Genomic DNA, 27,116 nt, shown 5'->3' on the forward strand with positions numbered 1-27,116 from the left:
ATATCTCATTGTGGTTTTCATTTGCATTCCTCTCATGACTAGTGATGTGGAGCATCTTTTCATGTGTGTGTTGGCCATGTGAATTTCTTCTTTGGAGAAGTGTCTGTTCAGATACTCTGCCCATTTTTAAATCGGCTTATTTGCTTTTTGTTTGTTGAGTTGCATGAGCTCTTTATGTAAATTTGGATTTCAACCCCTTATTGGATATGTCATTTATGAATATATTGTCTCATACTGTAGGATGTCTTTTTGTTCTACTGATGGTATTCTTTGCTGTACAGAAGCTTTTCAGCTTGATATAGTCCCACTTGTTCATTTTTGCTTTTGTTTCCCTTGCCTAGGGAGATATGTTCATGAAGAAGTTGCTAATGTTTATGTCCAAGAGATGTTTGCCTATGTTTTTTTCTAAGAGTTTTATGGTTTTATAACTTACATTCAGGTCTTTGATCCATTTTGAGTTTACTTTTGTGTATGGGGTTAGACAATGATCCAGTTTCATTCTCTTACATATATCTGTCCAGTTTTGCCAACACCAGCTGTTGAAGAGGCTATCATTTCCCCCTGGTATATCCATGGCTCCTTTATAGTATATTAAATGACCATATATGCTTGGGTTTATATCTGGGCTCTCTAGTCTGTTCCATTGGTCTGTGAATCTGTTCTTGTGCCAGTATCATATTGTCTTGATTAGTGTGGCTTTGTAGTAGACCTTGAAGTTGGGGAGCATAATTCCCCCCACTTTATTCTTTTTTCTCAGGATTGCTTTTGCTATTCATGGTCTTTTGTGGTTCCATATGAATTTTACAACTAATTGCTCTAGTTTATTGAAGAATGCTGTTGTTATTTAGATAGAGATTGCATTGAATCTGTTGATTGCTTTAGGCAGGATGGCCATTTTGACAATATTAATTCTTCCTATCCATGATCATGAGATGTGTTTCCATTTATTGGTATCTTCTTTAATTTCTCTTAAGAGTGTCTTGTAGTTTTCAGATATATGTCTTTCACTTCCTTGGTTAGGTTTATTGCTAGGTTTTTTTTTTTTTTTTGAGCATGAACCAAGAGTTTATTTTGTAACCACTATTATTATTATGATTTTCACGTAATTATTTTAAAAAAACTACCAATTCTTTTTCAAGAATACAAACTAACCACCCATCTGCCAGCTGATTTGCCACTTCTTCCTCTACTAGCCATTCCAAACCCTACTCACTCTCCTGCAATACTATTTTTTCTTTATTCTTTGACAAATTACAGTGTTCAAAGGGGAATAAGAATTTGGATTTGGTTCATACCATGGTCTTTAGCAAGGAATGATCTAGGCACAGTGCTACTCAGTGAAAAGTAGCAGGCAAGAAAACAAAGATTATAGAAACAACTGAGAAAAGAGGAAAGAAAGGAAGAAATGAGTGATCTCAGTAATTTCCAGGGATCTTTCTGTGTCCGTGAAAGATCTGGCCCCTCACTTCCAGCCTCTACCATCCCACGAAAGGCACACCGGAAGTACAGCTGATGCTGAAACACAGGCACAGTGTTCCCAGCGGACCCTGGGGACTATTTTACATAACAGTAACAGAGACCAGAACTAAGGCAAAAATGGAACGATGACAAAGTTGGTTTTGTTTCCCTGGTTCCATTTCTCTCTCTGTCTCCCTCTATCTCAATCTCTCTCTTTCCTTCTCTCTTATTACTAGGTATTTTATTCTTTTTGATGCAATTGTGAATGGAATTGTTTTCCCGATTTCTCTTTCTGCTAGTTCATCATTTGTGTAAAGGAATGCAACAGATTTCTGTGTATTAATTTTGTATCCCACAACATTACTGAATTCAGATCTAATAGTTTTGGAGGGGATTCTTTAGGGTTTTTTATGTACAATATCATGTCATCTGCAAACAAGGAGAGCTTGACTTCTTTCTTACCAATCTGGATGCCTTTTATTTCTTTGTGTTATCTGAGTGCCGTGGCTAGGACCTCCAGTACTTTGTTGAATAAAAGTGGGGAGAGTGGGCATCCCTGGCTTGTTCCCGATCTTAAAGGAAAAGCTTTCAGCCTCTCACTGTTAAGTATAATGTTGGCTGTGGGTTTGTCATATATGGCCTTTATTATGTTGAAGTGCTTGCCCTCTATATCCATTTTGTTGAGAGTTTTTATCATGAATGGACGTTGAATTTTGTCAAATGGTTTTTCAGCATCTATGGAGATGATTATGTGGTTTTTGTCTTTCTTTTTGTTGATGTGGTGGATGATGCTGATGGATTTTTGAATGTTGTACCATCCTTGCATTCCTGAGATGAATCCCGCTTGATCATGATGTATGATCTTTTCGATATATTTTTGAATTTGGGTTGCTAATATTTGTTGAGTGTCTTTGCATTTATGTTCATCAGGGATGTTGGTCTGTAATTTTCTTTTTTTGTGGTTCCTTGCCTGGTTTTAGTATTAGAGTGATGTTGGCCTCATAGAATGAGTTTGGGAGTATTCCCTCCTACTATTTAGAAAACTTTAAGGATGGGTATTAGGTGTTCACTAAATGTTTGATAAAATTCAGCAGTGAAGCCATCTGGTCCAGGAGTTTTGTTCTTAGGTAATTTTTTGATTACCAGTTCAATTTCGTTGCTGGTAATTGGTCTGTTCAGATTTTCTGTTTCTTCCTGGGTCAGCCTTGGAAGGTTGTATTTTTCTAGAAAGTTGTCCATTTCTTCTAGGTTTGTTAGCATATAATTTTTCATAGTATTCTCTAATAATTCTTTATATTTCTGTGGTGTCTGTAGTGATTTTTCCTTTCTCATTTCTGATTCTATTTATGTGAGTAGACTCTCTTTTTTTTCCTTGATAATTCTGGCTAGGGGTTTATCTATTTTATTTATTTTCTCAAAGAAACAGCTCCTGCTTTCATTCATTCTTTTTATTGTTTTATTCTTCTTGATTTTATTTGTTTCTTCTTTAATCTTTATTATGTCTCTCCTTCTACTGACTTTGGGCCTCCTTTGTTCTTTCTTTTCTAGTTTCATTAATTGTGAGTTTAGATTGTTCATTTGGGATTGTTCTTCTTTCCTGAGGTAGGCCTGTATTGCAATAGCCTTTCCTTCTTACATCTGAGTCTATTTATTTCTTCTGTCTTTGATGTGTGAGGTGCTATGCATTTGAAGAAAAGTGGGGTAATTGCTTTTCTCAGCATGATAAGTAGTTTCCAGGTGATAAAATGTTGGTGATTACATTGCCTTTTTGGATGACATCTTTTTTCCCCCAAATGTACCAGGTAGTTATTTTATATGTATATATCTTTAGCTCTTATTTGGTTAACAAATATTCATTAAAAATATAACTTATTCCAGCTGTAATAGTGAGAGTTGAGAATAGAAAGATGAATTTTATTCCGGTCTTTGCTTGTAAAGGCGATATGAGCATCCATTGAAGGTTAATTGAAAAAACATGTCAAAGTACTCTGTTAACTATAAATTGTAGTATGTACAGTTAAAACAATCAATTAAATGCAATTTAAGCATTATAGGTGCTGAAAATATTATATAAATGTATGTAAATGATACTGTGGGGATACAGAGGGAGAGATTGGAAAGAGGAAGCCAGAAAGTCATCACGGTGGCAGTAACCTCTAAGTCAGGGTCATGAACCATGAGTAGATGCTCTTGAAGGTATGAAATTCTGGGAGAGTACAAGGAGGAAGCAGAGTATAAGGGACTCTAGGCACAGATAGCAGAGGGAGCCAGTGCATGAAAGTGTAAATTAAAAGCAGTTTTGTGAGGTTAGAACTTAAGAGGAAGGGGTAGAATGAGAAAATGGCAAGAAGCTAGAGAGACAGGGAGTGGCCAGATTTTGGAGGGGTTTTATATGTCCATGGTAAGGAGTTTGGTTCATCCTTTTTTGGGGGCCCATACTTGTCATCGTTTCAAAGCATTATTGAGCATAGCTTGTATGTGCTTGCCTGTATAGTGTTTGCTCTGGTATGAAAGAGGAACCCTGGACTTGTTGAGAGCAGACCTGAGTTCGAGTGCTTATCTTTTTACTTACTAATGATGAACTTTTAATCATTCATGTAAGCTTCTGAAGACTTGATACTTCTTTTTATAAAATGGGATTAATAATCACAGTGTACCAAATAAGATAGAAATTTTGAGCTTAACCTAATTAATGAGGTTAATGACTAAACAGTGATTAGTGATTTCTCATAAAGAAAGTGAATATTGAGAGTACATTTTTAAAATGAGCTGCCTCTTTGTTTATTGGTTGTAATATGATGAAAAGAATTTATTCCAGATTTAGGAAAACTTGCTAGTTGCCTACCCAGGCTTTATGATGATCAGTACCCTGTTTTTTGCAAAAGTGAACAAAATATCCAGCTTAAAAATTTTGTCTTCTGAGAGTCTTCTTGTTGATTATAGGTATGTGGCATAGTTTTGTGATATAAATGGAGTCCAATAAATGGGCTTCTGGGAAAAGTTATAGTTACATCAGAAAAAGAAAAAGACTAACCTCACAAGTAGTCATTCTCTGAGCCTAAAGATGAACAATACATGTGTATCAGAAAACTACATGGAACTTAGGTCCTTACTAACTTCTTTGAGCTCTGCTGGGCTGTCTACCTCTACACGTCATCTTATGTGAAAAAAATAAATCCCGTTGGATTGAGCCAGTGTTGGTTGACTTTCTGTTATGGGAAGCTGAAATTCAATTTCCAATATATTGTGTAAAGCAGTGGTTCTCAAATTTTAATGGAGTCGCCTGGAGGTCTTGTGAAAGCACAGATTGCGGAGCCTTCCAGAGTTTCTGATTCAGTAGATCTGGAGGTGAATCCTAAAAATTTGCATGTCTAACAAGTTTATAGGTGATGCTGATCCAAGAACCACACTTAAAGGAAGATTTAGAAGGTTAATAAACATGAGAACAATTTTAAGGTAATATGAAAACTGCTTTAATTGAAGTAGGTACCAAGTTTAGGGGTAAATAATGAGAAATGAGTCTCAAATCTTCCTGAAGAAGTCAGAAGAGTCAGTGGAGAAAGAATTTTAGTTGAGGAATGAATATGAGTATGCTAGGTAAATAAATGGGAAGGGATGGAGAGGAAATAATTGGCAATGACATGTAAACAGGGAAAAACACTGTTTTCTGGGAACTATGCAGGTGCCTGTCTATAATCTGTGAGTGTGGTATTAGGATGATTGGGGGATTCTGCATATGTATAACAGGCAAGATTCTGAAAAGTTTTATATGCTATGTCAAGGAGTTTAGATTGTGTTCTGTAGTCAGTGAGAAGCCATTAAAAATTCTAAGAAAGACATGTTTGGTGTGTTTGATAAAAAAGATGACGGTGGCATTGTGAAGGATAGGCTGGAGGAATATAAGTACAGAAGCAGAAGGGCCATTGCAACTGTTCAGGCTATGTTTATTTTCATTTCAGTGGTTTTATTTTAGTGGGAAGATATGAATGCTGAGTAAGAGTATCATGTGATCAAGATGGAATTTGTGAAAACCTTACTCCTAAATGCATAATAGCACTTACTAAAGTACCACCTTCCTTCTTCCAGCTGCTGTCCCCCAGGCTAGTTAATTTCTGAATGGTTACCTTTCTCCAACAGTGGAAGTGGAGGTGGGGAGTGAGGCTAATTATCAAGAGAAGATGTAGCAATCCTAGAAATCAGAATATTTCTCGAAGATGTCTATAACCTGTTATAAATTTAATCCAAAATATATATACTATCTCAACTCAAGTATTAGTGTGCAGTGTTATTTGTCTCTTCAACAGGGATAAGGAGATTCATAATGATATGTCATGGGGAGGCCCTCTGTACATAGGTTAGCATCTGTTCTCCCATACTTTACACCCCAAAGACTGACACATGAAGCCTTAACAAATATCCTCTACATACTTTTGTGAACCACAAATTTATTAAACATGATTCTACCTGGATCCATACAGTATTTACATTTGCAGTTTTTGTCATCAGTCCAACTATGGGACAAACAGGACAACCTAACAAAAAATGCTAAGATATCAGGGACTTGTAAATTGAGCCTTTATCTTTGTTTTAGGCCTTGGTAAAGAGAGGCTGGGAAGCTAGCTTTTCAGATTAAACTTACTGGAATATATATACAACTTTGTAATACAGCCAGGTGGTTAATTTCTTTGGTCCAGAAACTAATTTATTTTTCTGTTCACTGATGGATAATCAGAGTACACCAAATGGGTATATAATGCCAAAAAAAACCCCATCAAAATACAGACAAACAGAAACAAGAAAATGGTTTATAAATGCATGCCAGGTTTTTGATTTATCACTGAGGTGTGTGGGGGTGCTATAGGAGAGCAGTACTTTCCCAGGGCCCATCATCATTCTCTTATCTCATGAGCCCACACTTTCTACCAAGATTTGAGGGCCATCAACTCATTAATCAGAATGTGCTCAGTGAGCAAAGGGACTTGTGTAGTTTTGCAGGACATTTAATCTGGACTGGCTGATGGGAGGCTGATGACCTTCCTCCTGTGTTGCACACCTTCCTATTGCCTGAATCATGCAGGTCTCTGTCTTTCTCTTGCATAGCCCTAGAGAGAATCATTCATAAAATGATCCTCTCCAACTTAATTTTTTTCCCTTGGCTTTATATGAATTACCAAATTTCTGTTATGAAAACATTTTCTGAACAAATTGGATATAATTATATCACAGTTTACTTTAACAGAAGTTAAATTTTAGATATTCTGACATCATTTAAGAGACCAACTTTCTTTATATTTAAGAAATATGCCTTGTTTTCATTAGAAAAAATGATTTCTTAGTATACAACTACATTTAAAAAGTGTATTTGTTTTTTTTTGTCCTATTATAATAAACCTAAATTTGATGCAGGAACACAGAAAAACAACAAACTAAATATCTAAAACATATTAACAATTGAGAATATTTTCTTACATATTTTTCTTACAAAAATGGTAATATGTTGAGCATACTATTTTATGTACTAAAAGTTGAGGGGAGCAGAAAGTAATTCATGAGCAGAAGTCTCCCCTTTGAGGGGAGTTTGCTGAGTTTCTTGCAGTGTTCCTTCCGACTTGGCCAGCTCACGATTGCCTCAGGAGGCTCTGTAGCCAGCTTTCTTCATGAGGCAGAGACTGTCTGAAATCCTCAACCTTCCTCTGAAATTTAGGATTGTGATAACGTGAATTGAAGGTGACTTGTAGGTTTTTGGTCTGGATGATGGAGTGAATATGGCACCATTATTAGGATTAGTTATAGAGGAAGTGGAGTAGGTTTGAAACTGGCAGGAAATGAAGTCACTTTTGAATACAACGAGTTGGAGGCACCTGGTTATCTACTACATCGGGTTGACAGATGGATTTGTGATTTGGAGATGAGTAGTGATCAGTTTGAGGTATGGATTTACTAGTTTTTAGCATAGATGGAGGTTGATGCATGGAAAAAGTGAGGTAACTAGAATGGGGTATGTAGGATGGGAAAAAGAGAGTCTAAAACATAAATAAGGGATTAGGAGAGAAAGCCTGCACAGGAGATGAAGACAAAGAAAACAGAAAAGTAATAGAAGGTGGTATTAAAGAAAGAAGGAATGCTTAATGTCCAATGTTCATAAATATCAAGTATGTCAGCAACAAAAAAAGAGAGAAAGACAGAAAAGGAGAGGGTCAAGGTAAAGATTTTTACTTTTGATTTTTGTATGAGATTAGCAATTTGCATGTTTGTAAGCTCTGTAGAAAGGGCAAACAGCAAGGAAGATCTTGGGACCCAGGTAAGGATGGACATATCAGATGAGGCAAGGTACTTGAAGTGGTGATGGGAGCTGAGGTGATGCCCAGGGGAAGGGGCATTAATCTTTATTGGGCAGGGAGAGGGAGGGATTCCTTTTCTGGTGGAATCATTGGAAAATCATTATAAAGAGGTTGAGAACTCTGGTATTATGGCCTAATGCACTTGAATTTCCTTGCTAAATGGAAACAGTGTCTCTTGCTACAAATAAAGGGACAAATCATGGGTGGTGAAAACTTGAAAAAATAGTGGCAGAAATATTAAGAGAGAGAAAACTGTAGAGTTTCTGGGAAGCAATGATGTATTAGTTGAAGTTAGAGGCATCTACATGGTGGATTTGTTTGATTATTTTTTCAGCAGTTAATTTTTGATCATGAATGTCATCTTGTATTTGCTAAATCACTGACCAATTTAGGGATGAGAATTCAAGAAGTATAGGCACTTATCAAAGTCTTCACAGATGAGATTGATCATTTTGTAGCATTGTTACAATCAGTGCTTACTTCATGTCCAACCTCGTCAATTTAGCAAATTAATCACTAATTAGTTGATTAAAAACATGTTTTATTTCATTTATTATTCTGGGTTCATTGCCTATGTTGTGCACAGTCCTTTATCAGTCCCAGTGGGGAAGCCCAGAAAAACTGTGCTTCCTGCCTGCCACAAGCTATCCATTTATGTGGAAGAAAATGATAAATTGTACATCAGGGAAGATAAGCAAAAATGAAGAGACAACTATTATTTTTGTTAAGGTCCACTACATATCAGAAGTTGGACTAGGTGTTTTATGAATGTTATCACAGAAGCAATTTCAAGCAATGATTAAGAATGTGAGCTCTGGAATTAGATTCTATGTGCCTAATACATGATAGAAATTATCATCTAATTGGTTTTTCACAACAAATACATGGAGTAGGTGTAATTATTCCCATTGTATAAACAAAGAAAGCAAAGTTAGAGGGGTTAGATACTTCCCACAAGATCATACAATTAAGGCAGATTAAGATTCTGATTTCTGATTGTGCAGTAAAGGGTTTTTTCACTTGACTTTGCTATCTCTCACTTAATGTGCAATGCTGTACAAATTACTGTTTCTTTAGTTCTTATCCTGCAAAGTAGGGGGTATGCTCGGCATGTGGTGACATTAATCACAGAAGGTGTACCTCTGAAAATGAGTCTTACAGAGGGATTTAAATGAAGTTGTGGGCATTAATTAGAGAAACAAATTCCAGGAAGAGGAAATAACATAAGTCAAGCAACACCCATGGGAATTACTTTTTTTTAAGTCTTGGAAATGATAAGGAGGTAATCCTGTTGCAGTTGGCCTCTGTGCATTGTGAGATGAGAGGTTGAGTAAACACAGCCTTTGTAATAATGATTTGATTTCATTTGTAGCTTTATTTACTTAACTGCCCTTTTGACATTATTGCATTTTTTAAAAATTGGAAATAGTTACTTTCTTTCCAATTTTGAACAATTTAGTGGAGCTACCCAGTAACATGGCCTTTCTTTTTCTGTGACTGATTAAATAACAAGGTCTTTGTGCACAGCACAATTGATTGCTTCATAAATGCTAGTCATATTCTATTTGAATGGTTTTTGTTTTTGGAATTTCCTAATTGGTTTCTCTGATTTCTATCTCAGTCTTCCCTAGAGTGAAGGCTCTTGCCACAGCCATGATTATTCCTGGATAATCCAAGTCCAATCAAGTCATTCCTCTGCTCAAGATTTCTCATGACTTTTCTATTCACTCAAAATAAAATCCAATGTTCTTACTATTTGCCTCTAAGTCCCTGCAGATCTTGTCTACAGCTGGTAACTTTTCTACCACTCTGTTGTTATCTCTTTCTCCATCCACATACCTGGTTCTTCACTTCCTTCATATTTCTGCTCAGATGCCACCTAATTATTGGGGTCTCCCCTCAGTACCTATCTAAAATAGCCCAGCTCTTTTATTGATTAATTTTTTATTGAGGTATAGTTGATAGACAATATTATGTTGGTTTCAAGTATACAACATAATGATTCAGCAGTTATATACATTGTTAAATCCTTACCCTAACTACTGTAGTTACTATCAACATAGAAAGATGTTACAGAACCATTGACCATATTCTCTACGCTGTACTTTCATCCCCATGACTAATTTATATTATCATTGTGATTTTGTGCCTCTTTACCCCTTCACCTATTTAATCCACCCACCCCAACCTGTCTCCCATGACCACCAGTCACTTCTCAGTGTCTGTGAGTCTACTGCTATTTTGTTCATTTTGCTTTGTTTTTAGATTCCACATATAAGTGAAATCATATGGTATTTGTCTTTCTCTGTCTGGCTTATTTCACTTAGCATAATACCCTCTAGATCCATCCATGTTGTTGCAAATGACAGGATTTCTTTTCTTTTTATGGCTGAATAATATTCCACTGAGTGTATGTACCACTTCTTCTTTATCCATTTGTCTTTTGATGGATACTTAGGTTGCTTCCATATCTTGGTTATTGTAAATAATGCATCAATAAACATAGGGGTATTGTATATTAATGATACCAAAATTTTTTTTAAAGTCAAAAAATAAAATATAATAGAACTTCAAATATCAAAATAAATAAATAAAAAAGATAGGAGCTCATGTATCTTTTCGAATCAGACATTTTGTTTTCTTCAGGTAAATTCCTAGAACTGGAATTACTGGATCATATGGTATTTCTACTTTTAGTTTTTTGAGGAACCTCCATACTGCTTTCCACAGTAGCTGGAACAATTTACATTCCCAACAGTGGGGAAGGTTCTCTTTTTTTCTACATCCTTGCCAACACCTGTTGTTTCTTGTCTTTTGGATAGTGGTCATCCTAACTGGTGTGAGGTGATATCTCATTGTGGTTTTGATTCACATTTCCCTGATGAGTAGTGATGGGATCATCTTTCCATGTGCCTCTTGGCCATCTGTATTTCTTCTTTGGAAAAATGTCTATGTAGGTTCTCTGCCCATTTTTTAATTGAGTTATTTGTTTTTTTGGTGTCAGTCATATGAGTTCTTTACATATTTTGGATGTTAACCCCTTATTGGATAAATCATTTACTAATATATTCTCGCATACTGTAGGATGCCTTTTTGTTTTGTTGATGGTGTCCTTCCTATACAGAAGCCTTTTAGTTTGATGTAGCCCCACCTGGTTTTTTCTTTGCTTTGGTTTCCCTTACTGGTAGCCCTGTTGTTTTCATCTCTCCCCAGAGCTGGCCTAGCACTCCATTCTTGCTTACCTTGGTTTTGTTTATAATCACTCATCACCACCTGACATACTACATATTTATTTGTTTATTTTATGTCTTTTTTCCACTGGATATAAGCCCCAAGAGACTGGGAATTTTGTTTTATTCACTGCTCTAATGCCAAGAGAATTGGCACATAGTAGGCTCTCAATAAATATTTACAGAAGGAATGAGTGAATAAAACTATTTTTGATAATGCTAATATATTTAACATGTTACATTTTTATTGAGAAGAATAGTAACTCTAATGTGGGAGTCATGCTGTACCAAAATACTTCCCAAATTAAGTAATTCAAGAAAACTTACCATGCAGTGACATGCCAGAACATATGCCAGCAGGTTCATTTTCCTTATCCACATAGTATTCAGTATATTGATAGCATTTCTTAAAACAGACATGAATAACTTCTTTAAAAAGTGAAAGCCATTCACATGCAATGGAGTTAACAATCCAGGAATATAAACAAATCAACAACAAATATGCATTTTTCTTTTGGTGAAGTGGTGAGGTTATGGAAAATCTGTTATGAATGATGACAAAACTATCAGGAAAATGAGTTTCATTGCAAGCCTCTGCTTGGGAGAGTCTAAGAAAGGCTAGAGCGGTTTGTATTTCTGTATCTGAAATACAATAGGAGACAGAGTTATTAATTCCTCATCAACCATAACATACTTTATGAGCTTGGATGGTGTCCCACACAACCAAATAATATCTGTCATTCCCCTCGAGGATGAGACAGACTGTATCTCCTTTTGCCAAGAATGAGCCAGGAATTGCTGTTTTGTCATCACAGTGATCTTTGGGAGTAGAAGAGGATAATGATAGAACCACCTGAGGCCCAGTCAGCATTCAAGTTCATGTTCCTCCAGGTGTTCTCAGCCTAAGCAGTTCAACCTGTTTATCCATCAGCCAGTGTCAAATGAAAATCAGCAAATAAGAGAATATTGTATTATTCAACTTCAAATTGTATTATTTGAAAACTTCTTGAATTCTTCATGTTCCACTTCCCTAATTTTTGGATGCCTAGTAACTTAGTCAAGGCTGAGAAAAATTGTCTTGCCAGTGGGTTTCAGCCCTGGGCAAATTCGCTATGAATTCAATCTGACCAAAGAAATTGACAGCAAAATGTTCTTGAGGTGAAAGGGTTACACCCAACTTTATTTCCAGGTGGCAGGTCAGTCACTAAAATCTTGTACACTCAGAGTGAGTCTGCATGCAGCAAGCCTGTCTCTGCCTCTGGGCCCCTCTGTCTGCACAGCTGTCCCACACAGCTGTCCTCTGGGCCTCTCTGCACAGTCATCCTGCACAGACATCCTCTGGGCCTCTGTCCTCGGTGCTGCCACCACTCCAGCCTCTGCTCTGCTCTCCTGCAGCCTTGCAGCAGTGACACCGTGTCATGCCCAGAGCACTGGATGGAGCTCTTTATATGGAGTCAACAGCCATGTATTGCCCACAGGTGTGCTGTGAGCTAGTCAACCAGGGCCAGGTGAGGATCCTAGCCATAGGAACTCTCATTTTATCCACAAAAATACTGTAGTGTGCTACTTGTAAATTATCAAAAACACCCAGACCAGTTAGCCCTGTGGAGGTCTGTATTGAAGAGATTGGTGAATTAGCATATAGTACAGGTTTTGTGAGCTATCATTGGCTTCTATGTGTGTCAAAAAATTTGGTCATTTCAGCCTTTCATGGTGGTTCCAGTACAAGAAGAGCTTTGTAGAATCCACTGATTATTGTAGAAATTGTAGCTGTACATGTTTGGTTGTTAGCTAGACAAAAGAAATGTTAAAAAGGAAAATTCAATTGAGTAAACCTGAAGATCTAAATGGATTTATTTAGAAATTCATGAATTTGGCAGTATCCCATCTAGTAAGTAGACATATGCTCTGAGGAGTTGTACAAAATGGAAGGTTTTTATAGGAAGGAGGGTGGGGCAAGAAGTTATTAGAAGAAGGAAAGAAGGGATTGTTTCAGGCAAGGGCACATTCCCTTAGGGGGAAGAACAGGGAGTGTAAGCAGATTACCTTATTAGTGATTAGGAAATTCCAGGTTGATTGGTTTAAAATCTCACTCCTAGGAGTGGCTGAAACTACAGTTAGGTTGGGTATTAAATCTTGATGGGGCTTAACATAAGTGACTCCATTTGGGCCTTTTTTTTTTTTAACAAATTCTTTCTTGACACCCAGGTTCTTCTGCAAACACAGCAAGCTGTCTCAAGCAGCTACAGTCACAGTGATGATATTCCTTTTTATGTTTATCTTCTCACAGAAATCTCCCTGATGATGGCATATATACCCAATTCCAGCAAGCAGCCAGTTGAGAATGGGAGAAGAATTCCTGGCCCAGCCTTTTCAGTCAACATATAGACCTCACTCTGCTCAATGGGGTCATATGTATTGCCTCCAGTGCTTGCCACTTTCATTCAGTAATTCTAGCATTGCCCTTTTATCATATGAACAAACAATCCAGGCCTCAAATATTCTTCTGGTCATGCTAATAGCAGCAATTTCAGAGTCAGCCTAGTTCTTGTTATGGTACTGCTAAACCTCAGACCATTGTGTAACATATTACAAAGAATGGGTTTTAAACTAAAAAGGTGGTCATCTGCCTCAATGACTATAATAGACATATTGGGGGCCGGCCTATCCCTTTCATCTCTAGGGAATCTTAACTTACTACTATACCAGATGTTTGGAGGGAAGACCTTCCTATTTCTATCTGTTTCCTGATCCCAGGTTCTCCTCTTTCCTCCATGAGGCTCAAAAACTTCCTTCCCACTAAGTAGAACCAGGGGTTCAAGTTCCCAGTAATGTAACCTTGGGTCATTCACTCACAGGTGTCTACATTTTCTGGGGCTCATTTGGTCGGTGGCACAGCTCCTGCATCCTTTGGCATTACTGACCCATACAATCCAGCCAGGAAACTTGCTGCTGCTATTAGAGGAGATGTGTGCTGACCCTGAAGTCAGTTCATCTTCTCTGGCTTCAAAAGCTTTTAAACTGGGACAAACAGCATCATTGTAGGTGATAGTGGTATCTCTTTTATTTCAGTCTGCAGTTACCTGATGACAATGATCATTGCATCTTTCCATGTGCTTAATTTCTATCTGTATATCTTTCTTGGTGAGATATCTGTTCAGATTATTTGCCGATGTAAAAAATTGTGTTTTTTTTTTTTTTATGCTTGAGTTTTAAGTACTTTTTGTATATGTGTTTTGGATATCAGTGCTTTTCATATATGTAGTTCAAAACCATTTCTCCAAGGCTGTGGCTTCTCTTTTAATACTCTTAACAATATATTTTGGAGAGTAGAAGTTTTTAATTATCATAAAATCTTACATCAATTTTTTTGTATCATAGATGATGATTTTGATGTTGTATGTGTAATTTCATCACTAAACCCAAAGTCATATATATTTTCTTCTATGCTTCCTTCTGGATGTTTTGCAGTATTGAATTTTATATTTAGTTCTATGATCCATTTTGAATTGATTTTTATGGAGGGTGTAAAGTCTATGTCTAGGTTCATGTATTGCATATGGACTTCCAATTGTTCCCACATCATTTGTTGAAAAGACTATTCTTCATTGTATTTCCTTTGGTCTTTTGTTAAAGATCAGTTGACTATATTTATGTGTGTCTACCTCTGGGCTTTCCATTCTGTTCCACTGAACTATTTGTGTATTCTTTTGCCAATGCCACACTGTCTTGATATAGGAAGACTTGAAATCAGGTAACACCTGTCCTGTCCTTCAATTTTATTCTTAGTTAGCATTATGCTATTTATTGTGTTTTTTTTTGTTTGTTTGTTTGCCTTTCCATATAAATTTTAGAATCAGAATTCTTATATTGACCAAATAATTTGCTGGGATTTTTTTTTTTTGGATTGTGTTGAATCTATAAATCAAGCTGGGAAGAAATGACATCTTAACACTAGTGGGTCTTTTTATATATGAACATGGAATATCTCTCCATTTATTTACATCTTTGAGTTCATCAGAGTTTTGTATTTTTCCTCTTGTTGATTTTGTAATACTTCATTAATTTGTACATTTTTTTCTTGGTGTTAATGTAAATAGTATTATATTTTTAATTTTAAGTTCCATTTGCTTATTGCTGGTATATAGGATTCATTTGACTTTTGCTTTTAACCTTTGCTAACCTTCAAAATAAAAGTTACCTTACTAGCAAAAATGGGTTTATTCAGGAATAGCCAAGAATTGTAATCCAGGACAAGCAAGAACCATAGGTAAATCCAGAGAACAATGGAGAGGAACACTCTTTTATAGAGGAAAATGGCCAAGTTAGGAGGTCTGCTTCTAAGCCAAAAAGCCCATTAGAGTAAACTGGAAGCCCACATATTGTGGTTTCTCATTGGCTGAGTTTTGACAGTCTCGTATTGGCTGGGACATTATGGGGAGGTAGAAGGCTGAAACCTTTCTTCCTTCTGCTGGGGAGTAAAGTAGCTAAAACAGTATGGTGTCCCTCTCTTTCAGGGATCTGAGATTTACGAGGAGTGGTGGGCCTGAGACCATCCGCTGCAGGCCTCCTGATGCATGTCAGTAGATTCCCCTTTATTTATTTTCACACTTTGTATCCTAAAACCTCATTATATAATCACTTATTAATTCCAGTCACTTTTTGTTGTTGTTGAATCTTTGGGATTTTCTGTATAGATAATCATAGCATCTGTGAACTAAAACCACTTTATTTCTTCTCCAACATATACCTTATTGCACTAGCTTAGACTTTCAGTAAGACATCTGTTTCCTATTTTGAGGGGAAAGCATTCAGTTTCTCACTATTAAGTATAATACTAGCTGTAGGTTTTTCATGGGTGTGCTTATCAAGTTGAGAAAGTCCCCTCTATACCTAGTTTGCTGATAGTTTTTATCATAAATGGGTGGTGGATTTTATCAAATGCTTTTTCTTCTTTAGCCTGTTAATGTGGTAGGTTACATAAATCGATTTTCAAATGTTGAGTCAGTCTTAAACTCCATTTGGTAAGGGTGCATAATTTTTTTATACCTTGTTGAATTCAATGTATTAATATTTGTCAATTGTTTTTGTCAATATGCAAATATCCTTGATTTCCTCTCCTAAGTGAGGATGTCTTGGCTGAATATTTGATTCTTAGGTGGTGGTCTTTGCTCCTTTGGAGAGTAGGGATAAGAGGTGGCTGTCTTGAAACCTTTAAAATCATTATTTCCAGGTCTCCATAGCAGCGAAGTCTAGAATTCTTTTAAAGGTCTTATCTCTCCTCGAGTTCTCCAAGGCAGGAAGAGTAGTGTGTCTTGCCAATGGGTTTCAGTCCTGGGCAAGTTCACTATGGATTCAATGTAACCAAAGAAATGACAGTAGAACATTCTTGGGGCCAAAGGGTTTATTACCCGCTTGTTCTCCAGGCGGTAAGTTGAGCTCTAACGTCTCTGCCTCCACCCAGAGCACTGGGTTGAGCTCTCTATACAGTGCAATAATAGCTTATAGCCTAAAGGTGTGGAAGCAGAAGCCTAGAACAGGCCAGGTACATCATCAAGTGGTTTAAGTTCAGTGAGGCTCCTGGCCATAGGAACCCCAACTTCCCCACAAGTAGGAAACCATCAATCCATTTAGACAGGGATAAATTTCCCTAGCAAGCTCTCCTCATTAGCACAGAACTTTGATATTTACCCTAAAATCCTGAACCCTTGGGGTGTGGTCAAACACAATGCACAAGAGAATTGGCTACAGGCTCCTCTCTCTTTCCCTCTCTCTCTTTCTCTCTACCTCTCTGCCTCTTCTCACTCTTTCAGGAGATATAAGTCCTTACTCTTTCCAGTGTCTTCTGCCTGCTAAATCTAACAGCTGCAAAATGCAAAACTAAGGAAAATTAATTGGTAATTAGCTTCCAATGAGAGGAGAAGAGAGCAAAGACTTTTAGTTAGGGCATAGCTTCCGAGAATCCCTGTGTTATATTGTTTGGCTTCTCCATTTCTCAGCTTACAATAAATCTAATTTTATACCTTCTAAATGAAATAGTAAAACGCATTAAGACAAACCATCATTTTTGGTGTCAGTTATGAACAAACCTTACACTTATAGAAGAGTTTTTATAGGCTTGGCTTAAGCCTAAACTTTACTGACACGAATGCTACAGGCAGGATTGAAGGGATTTTATGCAATTTAGCCAGCAGCCAAGGCTTTGGCAGAAAAGCCAAGGAGAAAAAAGCTGTCATTGAAGTGGGCAGCATGAAAGAGGAGGAAATCATCAGATTCAAGTGGTAACAGGCAGGACCTGTTCAGCAATACAGGGAAGATTACTCCCAATGTCTCTGAAGTAACTCAGGATTTTTTCTAACAGGGATCTGGAGTTCATATAGGACTAGTATTTGAATAGCAAAGCTGTGGGGGAAAGGAAGTTCCTATGGCTAGGACTCTTACCTGAACCTAAACTACTTGATGTAACTGGCCTACTGCTAGGCTAATGCTTCCACACCCGTAGGCGGTAAGCTATTATTGACTGAGTTACAACATAAAGTTCTCTGGGCAGAGACAGAGAGTAAGGAAGATTACAGACCTGCAGACTGTTGGATGCAGACGTAATTGTATTGCTCATCCTGTCTCTGGAGAACAAGTCAGGTAATAGACTCTTTTACCCAAAGAATGAAGAACGTTCCATTGTCATTCCTCAGTCTCACTGAATCCGTAGTGAACTTGCCTGGGGCTGAAACCCATTGGCAAGACAAAGCCAATGAAATCTTGTGGTTGCTCTTAACATGACCCCCTTTTAAAAACCCAATTGTCGTTTAGGTAATCCAGGTTATGTAGTAATAGAATGTAGAGAGTAATTCAATTAACAATTTTATTTAACCAGCAAGTGTATTTACTGTGTCTTTGACACAGATCTTTGGCCTTTGCTTCAATATCTTTTCTTTGTGTGATTTAAAGAGGATTATTAATTACCACATTTTAATGAACACCTCATTATATTCTTGGAGAATATGACTTCATAATGTACGCATGGTAAAGGATCTTCAGTTACTCCTGGTCAGCAACTCCCCGTGTTCATTTGTAAGGAGGCAAAAGCATTTTCTGTTACTGCTGTTCTTTCTGACATATCCAGTGGACCTTGACAAGTACAGCACATAAAGCTTATTTCTGTAGTGGTGCTCCGCTTCTGCCTAAGAAATCTTTACAGGCAAGGCTTCAGTTCCACAAAAATGAGCTGAGACAATCTTACAGCTTCTTCAAAACACAGCTCACTGTCCCTGCTCCATTCACTGCGTTTCTGAAAGCTGCACTGAGCCACTTGTTGCTTCTAGTCATCTCCTAAATCCATCCATCAGATTGGGGCACAGTTTATTTGCGGAACACCAATTGCTTAGGGACCAAGATAGAAGGATATGACTTTAGGGTCTTTCGTGTGCAGAAGGAGTTCTTTGTACTTTTCTTACTGATAAACTCTCAATTTATATTCATTTGAAGTTGTTTTAGTTCCTACACAAAGAAGGATTTTCCACAGTTGACAAGAAAAGTGAAGAGTAAATTTTTGCTGAGCTTAGACCTAACCTGCTTGAGTGACTATGAGCATTTTATAATACTGTAGGGAAGGCCTCTCCCCACCCCCACTTTCCCTACTGTTCTATGAGGACAGCTGTCTGCTGCTTCACCCCAAATATGTCTGGCCTTGTATGGAGCCAGATTCGTCTGGCCTTGAGAAACCTGAAACACAGTGTGTTGTACCCGTGAGAAAGAAGCTAGGTAAGGGCACTAAAGGCCAGGCACCTGGCCATGAAGGCCATCCATGTGCATATCTTCAATACTTCTGTAACCATGAATTGGCACTGTAGCAGTATAAGAAGTATAGCTTTACGCAGAATAAAGTGGCCTTTTTGAGCACTCTCCATGATGACTCCCGCTGCCTTCTTTGCTCTTCACGTTGCCCTAAAACGTCAAAGGCAACCCCAGGACACTGACAAATACATATTGTAAGTTTAAGAATGTGATGTAGTCTTTGGCAAGTGGAATATTCTTTGTGTCCTGGAAAGAAGGTACTGGTTTCATCTGGCTTGGTAGATGATATTATATTGGACAGAGTTAGGAAAAATATAGTTTCTTCTCTTTCTTGCTAGCAGAAAGAAAAAGTTGAAAAAACAGTAAAATAATAAATTTTAAATAATATCCTTTTCTTCAGATATATACATTAAAATTGAGAATGTTAGTTTCATTTGGCATTCTACAATTAAGTTGGTGTCTTGCCAATGGGTTTCAGCCCTGGGCAAGTTTGCTATGGATTCAGTGTGACCAAAGAAAATGATAGCAAAACATTCTTGGGGTAAAAGGGTTATACCCAACTTTATTTCCAGGTGGCAGGTCAGTCACTAAAATCCTGTTTCCTCAGAACGAGTCTGCATGTGGCAAGCCGGTCTCTGCCTATGGGCCCTTCTGTCTGCACAGCCATCCTCTGGGCCTCTCTGCACAGTTGTCCTGCACAGCTATCCTCTGGGCCTCTGTCCTCAGCACTGCCACCACTGCAGCCTCTGCTCTGCTCTCCTGAAGCCTTGCTGCTGTGCCACTGTGTCACCCAGAGTACTGGGCAGGGCTCTTTATATAAAGTCTGTAACAATGTATTGTCCACACATGTGTAGTGAGCTAGCCAACCAGGGCCAGGTGAGAATCCTGGTCACAGGAACTCTCATTTTATCCACAGTTGGGAAATCATTTTAACTTAGTATTACTAAGACTGATGCAAAGCAGTAGTTCTCACTATGTTCTGATGGGCATCACCTGGAAAATTGTTAGAAGAGCAAATTTCTATTTGTATATTTCTATATTCAGGCTCTTCCCTGGACCTATTAAATCAGATCTCTGGGGGTAGATGCCCAGACAGCTATGTATAGTTTAATAGGTAAGTCCAGGTGATTCTGATGTAGGCTAAAGTTTAAGAATCACTGGATAGGGCATAGGTCCTCCTTAAAGCCCTTGCAGCTGATTTATGGCTGGGCGCACCAAAGAAAGTGTTATCAGTCCATTTCACACACGACAGGGTTATGAAGTGCTTTAACGATGGGTTTTAGAGATGACCCTGTGTCTTGCCAATGGGTTTCAGCCCTGGGCAAGTTCACTATGGATTCAATGTGACCAAAGAAATTGACAGCAAAATGTTCTTAGGGTGAAAGGGTTATACCCAACTTTATTTCCAGGTGGCAGGTCAGTCACTAGAATCCCATTCACTCAGAGCAAGTCTGTATGCAGCAAGCCAGTCTCTGCCTCTGGGCCCCTCTGTCTGCCCAGCTGTCCTCTGGGCTTCTCTGCACACCCGTCCCACACAGCCGTCCTCTAGGCCTCTCTGCACAGTTGTCCCACACAGCCATCCTCTGGGCATCTGTCCTCGGTGCTGCCACCACTCCAGCCTCTGTTCTGCTCTCCTGCAGCCTTGCAGCCCTACCACCATGTCACGCCCAGAGCACTGGGCAGAGCTCTTTATATAGAGTCAACAGCCATGTATTGCCCACAGGTGTGCAGTGAGCTAGTCAACCATGGCCAGGTGAGAATCCTGGCCACAGGAACTCTCATTTTATCCACACCCTGTATCTAGTTAATTCCTGTCTCTGGTGACACTATCACCACAGATAACTGGCATTATAATATGAACAAGCTGTGGAAGACAGGGAGGGATGTGTCTTAAGTCTGTTAAAGTTCTTCTCTGAGCCTCATAAACGTTTGTTTACCAAACATGTACTCTTTCAGATCCCTGTGAGTTGCTTGCCTTTTCCTCTCAAGTCCCAGATCCCCACACATTTCTTTGGTTCAGGATGACATTATACCTCATTGTCCCTGATTGTCTTTTGAATCTATATCTGTAGATTCCTGTGTACATAATTAAATATTTTTCTTATTTTAATCTGTCTCTTGTCAATTATATTTTTAGACTAGCTAGAAGAACCTCAAAAGGTAGAGGAAAGTTCTTCCTCCCAACAATTGCTTAAGTTCAGGAGAATTTGCTTTAGTAACTAAAGATAACACTGTTAAAACAGTGTTATCTTTAGTTACTGAAATAACTACTAAAATACTAGTTCCTGAAAAATAAAATTAGCAGTGAACAAACATTTGTTGAAACTGGTTTGTGTTTATCCCTGGGCTTTCCTTGATCACAGCCCAGTAAATATTAAGAAATGGAACTGTTTTCCTAAGCTGTGGCTATTCATTTAAACCGCCATCATCTCTACTCCAGTAAACAGAAATGGAAATGGGAAGAGCCATGTCAGCCTCTGTTCTTTGGGAGACTCTAGATAGACAACTTGGCATCTGACAGATGGACAATAAATAATGGGTTTATGTTTTACTAATTACAGATTTCTAAAACAGTAGCTATGTCAGGAAAACACATTTAAAAAAATGAAAAGCAAAGAACAGCTATCCACAAATTACTCCAGAGAAACACTCTCACATTTTAGGTGTTAATCTTGGATGCTTGCTAGAAAAATTTATTTTTAGCAGAAGAAAAGAAAACTGCATCCACAAATATGTCTGTATGTTTGCCCATGTTTATGAGTGAAGGAAGAGGGAGAGAGGAAGGGAAAGGGAGAAAGAGGCAGAGGGAGAGGGAATGGGAGAGATTGAGGAAAGGAGGCACAGAGGGAGAGAGGGATTGACTGATTGCTTTCCTTTCCCTGGGGTTTGCTTTAAATGTTTCCCTGAAAGCAAAAGGGCATTTGGAGGAGCAAAGGCCTAGGACTCAGATGGTGAGTGATGAGTGATTTTATAGTCAGTGGGATGTTCCATTTTCCTTTGCAAAAAGAGTGGAAGTAAGAAGTTTGTGCATGGGCTCAGCTATTTGCTTAGGTATCTATGTGCCCTAAAACTCAGGAAATGCCTGGATGTAGAATATTTCTGGAGATGTGATATGAGCATCCAACATGGAGTTGCTTATGTCAGGTTTCCAATATTTAGTTGCTTATGTCAGGCTTTCCTGTTTTGGAGCGGAGCCCACTGCCTCTGTATACATACCCCACCCTAAAAGGCTGCCAGTGAATGCCCAAACCAGGTAAGTCCCTATGTCAGGCATGCTATTGAATGCCTTAACTGGATAATACCACATGTGGACTGTCCCCTCTTATCTCCGACCCCCAGAAGGATGGACTGGACTATATGAGGGACCAGATACAGAGCCCCTGTGGCAAGATCGTCCCAGCGGTCCCTGACACCGGACCACAGTCATGCTCTGAGGCTTGCTCCTGCTCATCCACCCCCACTCCTGCTCCATCACAGATTCGTCACTCCGTGGGAACTGTCGTTGATGCATCGCCCTCCCCGTGAGACAGACAAGAAGCTGACTGGGACAGCCCAGACCCGGACCATCTGTTGTGACCAGTATGAGATGCATTGGTCCGTGATATGTGTGATTTTCAGATATGCTTGATCCCCTTGTTGAGTGTTGTATGAAAGAAAATTGCAAAATAAACCGTGTGATTCATGCAACCTTAACTGTTTAAATTCATTACTGCATTGCCCTGCCGATCCATACTTCCTGACTCACTCACATCAAGTTGAAAGAGATGTCTAGCATTTTGTAGCACGTTTGTAAAATGTAAGAGGCTTTTTAATTGTCCTAAGATAAGACTGAACTTGATCCATACCAATGAGTTAGGTGAGTCTTCAAGGAATTAGGGTATATTTGTACTTCAAGATATAAACATTCAATATCAAGTAAAGCAAATTCACAGTATAAAATTGTTATTTTTCAGGAATTTATATTTTAAAATGTAATGTTATTAAGTTATTTATCCTTTTAATTCTTCTATGAATGTAATTTTAGTACATGATACACATTTCATTAAATATAACAACCACCATCCCTGGGCAGTACACATTATGTCTAGCTAATGGCTCTGACAAATTTAATCTTTTGAGGTAAGGGAGAGGAAATCATGAACAAAATCAGTAACAATTACTGTTTATAAACAAAAGCCTACAGGCACACAGTGTAGGAGTGGTCTGCTCTAGTGGGAAGACAACAAGGGTGTGATTTGTCTGTACAGAGTTTAAAAACAATTATAAAATTAAGTGAAAGTCTGTTTCTTTTTTATTATCAGCAAGCACTTGGGCAATTCTAAATGTCAGTGGTAAAATATACCTTCCCACCAGGGCAGACTGCTCCCAGGCTACTGTTTATAGAACGTCCCATTTAAATCTTGCAACAACCCTATGAGGTCAGTATTATTAATATTCTCATTTTATTGATGAAGAATATGGGGCTTTAAAGAGGTTAATTTGCCTAAGCAATGGAGTCAGTCAGGGTGATGCCCTGAGAACTGCAATGATAACCAAATATGCCATATTGTTTCCTAAAACAGTTTGGAAAACTCCATTAACTTTCCCCTTTCCCACTGTACTTTTTTCCTGCTAAATCCAGGCACAGGAAGTCTAATTGTAATGGGTTGGGTTTGTTCTCCTTGGTTCTTGTTCCCACTACAACAAAGGATTGACAGGCAGAGGCACAATACTGAAGCAGGGTGCAAATTTTATTTGAATACACCCCAAGGGAGGAGTGGGCCAGAGTAAGGTAGACAAAGGCCCCGAACTTTTAGCCGGCAGGCCTGGACTGACAAGGTGGGGCTATTTGGTGGACAGGTCCATCTCTGTAGCCATCCCTCTTAGTGAGCATGTCCTTCCCCATGATGAAGTATAATTTGGGCATTTCTTAGTTCTTTTCAATTGTGCCCACATCGGGATCTGGTTGGGATGGCTTTGGCCTGATCCCTATATGCAAAGCTTTTGTTGTCTTCACCAAGGACCCCCTCCCTACCTGGGCAGAATTTGGATGTTTTTTTTCTTTGAACCTTATCTTCCCCTTCCCCAGCTGCTCATGTCTATCTTTCTAACATTCCTAACATGATCATTTCATAAATTAGAGATAACCCTGTTCTAGATTTTTTTCTGTCCTATATAAAGCCTTATAACAGTATTTGTGAACAGGAATCAAGCTCCAGATTTTTACTTTCCAGAGGAAATATGATTTATACATCTTTGACTGATTTTTATTACATCCTTGTCATACGAGATTCTTAGTCAAAAGCAGGCATTATAAGGAAAATGCAATATTCTCTAATTCTTCTCCAGAGTTAGATTGGGTGCTTAGGGATTGCACTTGTCAACCACCAATAAGTAAATAGAAATATGTGGATTTTACACCTAAGGGGAAGTATGACCTTTTCAAAATGTCAAGGACATTTGGGGATATTAATATTCTTAAAAGTATTATTACCAGTTGAGTTTGTTCCCCTTGGTCTTTGTCCCCGTTGCAACAAAGAATTGAAAGGTAAAGAGACACAATAGTGAAACAGAACAAAAATTTTATTTGAATACCCTCCAGAGGAGAAGCAGGCCAGAGTCAAGGTAGAAAAAGGCCCTGAACCTTTAGGGGAGGGTCTATTTATCACTACCTAGCTGGAGGGCATCTCTTTGATTGACAGGGTGAGGTCATTTGATTGGCAGCTCTAATTATACACCCATTCCTCTTGGTGCACTTGTCTTTTCCCGAAGTGCCCACAGAAAAGCCCATGGGGTGGGTGGATCAAAACTGTGATTTTATTTTAATGAGACTATGATGAGGTGTGATTTGAGAAGTTCTTAGCCTTGTCGACTGTGACTGCACTGGGATCTGGTTGGGACTGGTTTGGGTTGGTTCTGATAGGCAAGAGATTACCTCCCTGCAAAGCCTTTGTTGTTTTCATGTGGGACCCCCTACCTGGGCAGAGTTTGGGCAGGTGTTTTCCTTAACCTTATTTCCTCTTCCCCTGCTGTTTATGTCTATCTTCCTAACATACCTAACAGCATGACTGTCAGGGATTCCTCAGCACAACACCAACAGTAAAAGCAGTAGCTATCTATGTACTAGTAGATCACTTAAGTGGAGAGTTCGGAGCCTAGACAAGAGCGTGTATGTCGGGATATAGAACTGAGTAAGCATGAAATAATGAGAGGACCTAAGAGACAAATCCCATGGAGTATGGTAAACTCTGAGTTAACTCAAATCTGCACCAATAACCTGGGAGTCTAGGCCCAAAGAATAGGATGTGAACATTGAGCTTCAGAATTTGGAACAGGGGAAGTAAGATGATATCCATCCAGAATCTTGCTAGTTCTACATTAACAAAAGGAAGACAGGATTCTCCTTCGTGTGGAAGGAGCCAGGACTAAAACGACTATCACATCCATGGTGTCTTCTGTCATAACAACACAAAACACTTGAGGGATCAAATACTAATGGAAATTTGTTACTCTTTCATCAGCTAAATTTCGATTTCTCAAAACTGACACCTTTTTTATGCTTTTGGAATTCCCGGTCTTAATTCCTTTTCCCTTAAAATGCAAATGTAATTCCTAGTTTCCAGTGATCATAGAAGCCACAGGTGGGGGAATTCCTCCAACTTTCTACTAATCAACATAGATTTGGCAAAATCTGCACTCATTGTTTTATTTCTTCCTGTTACAGTGAAATACACCTAGGAATCTCCTAAAATAATGTTGCAAGTTTTGCTTTAGATCTCATTTCCATCCTGAGGGAGCTTATTGTACTGATTAATTTCTTTCCTTCAATTTCTCCCAACTTCCTTCTTTCCAAAAGAGTTTAGATTCATGCCTCTTACATCATAAAAACACAACATAGCTAACTCTGCTCTCCTTACTGTCATTCTTTAACCTGCTGTACACTGGCTCTTCTGTTTGTAAGGCTGGAGGCATCAGGGGAAGGGGTGAGCCTGATGGACAAGCTCAGGCCTCAACAAAGGAGGCGAAGAGACCCACAAGTTCCAGTCTGACAACATTCCAGAGCCTGATCGGATAACCCTCCCAACTAGAGCCCTTCCTCCAAGCTAAAGGATTAGTGGTAACTTCCCAGTACCTGGCTAAAGGCCAATGAGAGACCCCCATGTATCCTAGACTAGCCAATCCTTGTGCCCCTGTACACCTTTGCTCTCCCTCCCCCTGCCTTTAAAAGCTTGCTGCCTGTCCTGCTGGGTGTGATTTTCCCGGCCTGTGTTTCAGACTGAGTAACATCACCTGGGTTTGTGTTCAAATAAACTGCCTGGCCTTTTGTTGCCTCTCTTCGCCTGCTTATTTCAGTTGGAATTTATTGGAATTTATCTTACACTGTTCACCCAGTTACTGAGATAATTTTCACCAAGATCACCAAATACATTTTTGTTGTTAAATCTAATAGATACTTTTCAACTTCTTCCTAAACTGAATCACTGTCATTCGTTCTCCTTTAAATATGCCTTTGTCTTTTTAGATTTCAGTGTTGTGGTTTCTCACAAATTTTTCTAATGACCATTAAACATCCTCTTCTTCTGCTAGGGTCATTGTTTTTTGCCATGAATTCCAGCCCTTCCGTGTCTTTTACCTGCCCACTTCCCTTTATCTGCATAACTCCTACTCACCCTAAAGTCAGTTTTGCTCTCATACTTCTCATTCAAGAAGTTTTTCATAAATTTTGAAATAGGTGTTATGTTCAAGTTTATATGCTTTCATAGCACATTTCTCTCAAATAGCGTTCTCCACTAGAGTATTGTAATCACGTGTGTTCCTTAATCATCTTGCTTCGCAAAATGGACTCACAAAACCCTGAGAATCGGCATGACCTGGGAGCCTCTTAGAAATGCAGACTCTCGGCCCCCATCCCAGACCAGTAAATCAGAACCTGCATTTTAACAGATTACCAGGGTAATTTGTATCCACCTTAAAATTAGGAATCTTGATCTGGTCACATTAGAAATGTGATAAATATTTGTTCAATGAAATAGAATACTCCCTATCTATCCAAGAAATCTGAACAGAAGAAAGCAAATGGGATGGATTGCCTTCAGGATGGAGTAACATTGTTAGAAAAACAAAGCTTAAAAATAGCAGCAAATTGAGAAGGCTCTTTTTGCTCAGGTGTAAAAGACAATTTCCACCCAGCTGCTGTGTGTCTATTTGACTCAAGGAAGGGTGTGGTGGGCTCAGGGGTGGAGAAGAGGAGGGGAGAGAAGGAGATGGTGAGGGAAAAGCAGAGAAAGAGAGGGGTGAGGGAGAAGGGGAGGGA

General features: G+C 38.6%; 1 long non-coding RNA gene across 1 annotated transcript in view; it reads left to right on the plus strand.

The window, feature by feature from the left end:
- Positions 1–22,489, plus strand: part of LOC140843264 (uncharacterized) — a 46,604-nt gene extending 24,115 nt beyond the window's left edge. The window contains exon 3 of the long non-coding RNA XR_012120876.1: positions 22,163–22,489. This is a non-coding gene — a long non-coding RNA (uncharacterized lncRNA). The remainder of the gene's footprint in view (positions 1–22,162) is intronic.
- The last annotated feature ends 4,627 nt before the right edge of the window (positions 22,490–27,116 follow it).

The sequence above is a fragment of the Manis javanica genome, chromosome 8 (genome assembly GCF_040802235.1).
Source record: "Manis javanica isolate MJ-LG chromosome 8, MJ_LKY, whole genome shotgun sequence".
Taxonomy (NCBI): Eukaryota; Metazoa; Chordata; class Mammalia; order Pholidota; family Manidae; genus Manis; species Manis javanica.